Source organism: Meles meles, chromosome 20, assembly GCF_922984935.1.
Source record: "Meles meles chromosome 20, mMelMel3.1 paternal haplotype, whole genome shotgun sequence".
NCBI lineage: Eukaryota > Metazoa > Chordata > Mammalia > Carnivora > Mustelidae > Meles > Meles meles.
This window is the reverse complement of record NC_060085.1, coordinates 37,544,865-37,546,444: the sequence shown is the minus strand read 5'-3', so window position 1 is coordinate 37,546,444 and position 1,580 is coordinate 37,544,865. Positions and strand designations below refer to the sequence as shown.

The 1,580-nt window shown below is 40.8% G+C and overlaps 1 pseudogene; it reads right to left on the bottom strand.

Moving 5' to 3' along the window:
• Positions 1–362: 362 nt before the first annotated feature.
• On the bottom strand, positions 363–493 carry LOC123933333 (annotated as a pseudogene).
• Positions 494–1,580: the final 1,087 nt, after the last annotated feature.

The window sequence follows — 1,580 nt, the reverse complement described above, 5'->3', positions numbered from 1 at the left end:
CCCTCCATCAACCTTTAGTTTGTTCTCTATCGTTAAGAGTGTCTTATGGCTTGTTTCCCTCTCTCCTTTTTCCCTTTTCCCCCTTCCCACATGTTTATCTATTTTCTAAATTTCACATACGAGTGAGATCGTATGGTATTTGTCTTTCTCTGACTTATTTCACTTAACATAATACACTCTAGCTCTGTCCATGTTACTGCAAATGGCAAGATTTCGTTCTTTTCCATGGCTGAATAACATTCCATTGTATATACAAACCACATCTTCTTTATTCATTCATTCGTCCTCGTGGACCCTGGAGCTCTCTTCAGTCTGGCTGTTGTTGATAATGCTGCTACAGACATGGAGGTGCATTGAATCTGTATTTTTGTATCCTTTGGGCAAATACCTAGTAGTGCAATTGCTAGATCATAAGGTAGTTCTATTTTTCAATTAGCAATAATCACGCCTTGGCTAAACCTCATTGGCTATGATACTGTCACTGCATAAAGCTGGTAGTTCTATTTTTAACTTTTTAACATGCATTTAAATTCAGTTAGCCAAGATATAGTACATCATTGGTATTTGATATGATGTTCAATGAGTCATCAGTTCAATATAGCTTTCTTTTTTTTTTTAAAGATTTTATTTATTTATTTGACAGATAGAGATCACAAGTAGGGAGAGAGGCAGGCAGAGAGAGGAAGAGGAAGCAGGCTCCCTGCCAAGCAGAGAGCCCGATGCGGGGCTCGATCCCAGGACCCTGGGATCATGACCTGAGTGAAAGGCAGAGGCTTAACCCACTGAGCCACCCAGGCGCCCCTCAGTATAGCTTTCTTAACAAACTCACCCATCCGTTGAAAAATAAGTTTGTCAAAAAAAAAAAATAAAACTTCCCATATTGAATCATTCAAATTCTCTAATCTGTGATAAATTGATGATGGAGATAGGTGGGTAGAGAGAGAGAGATACTGAGTAAATGGGTGAAAAGTCAGGGACTCTGCACAAAGAAATTGTCAAAGGGTTTTTCTGGGAGTGGAAAGAGGGTGAATGAGAGAATGGTGCCTCCCCTGTTCTATATAACTCAAAAACCTGGATTTGCAGAACACAAATCCTTTGGAATTCCTTTTTATAAGTATTCCTGCAGTCAAGCTATTTTTCTGAGAGACTAGGAATGCCTACAGAGTATTATTTCTTTGCTTGAGTGACGTGTATGGTCAGTGGGAGAAAGGGAACACTCTTTGTTGATAGAAGAGGCCATAGAAGGATCAAGCAGGGGAAGAGGTGAGATCCAGGTTCATTCATTTATTCACTTACTCGTTTATTCAGCATTTGTTCATTGAACACCTTATGTGTGCCGGGCATTGTGGGAGATGCTGAGGACCCTGGAGAGAACAAGACAGCAGGGTCCCTGTTTGTGCAGAGCTTATGGTCTATTATGGGGAAATGTCAATAGAGTTTAACAAGTTAATTTCAAATGGTGGCACGTGCTGTGAAGAAATGAGGGCACTATGCCAAGTATGAATGGTTCAAGAGCCAGTCTCTGGCGGGAAGGAACAGTGTGAGAGATGGCATCTGACCTGAGACCATAGTGGCAAGAA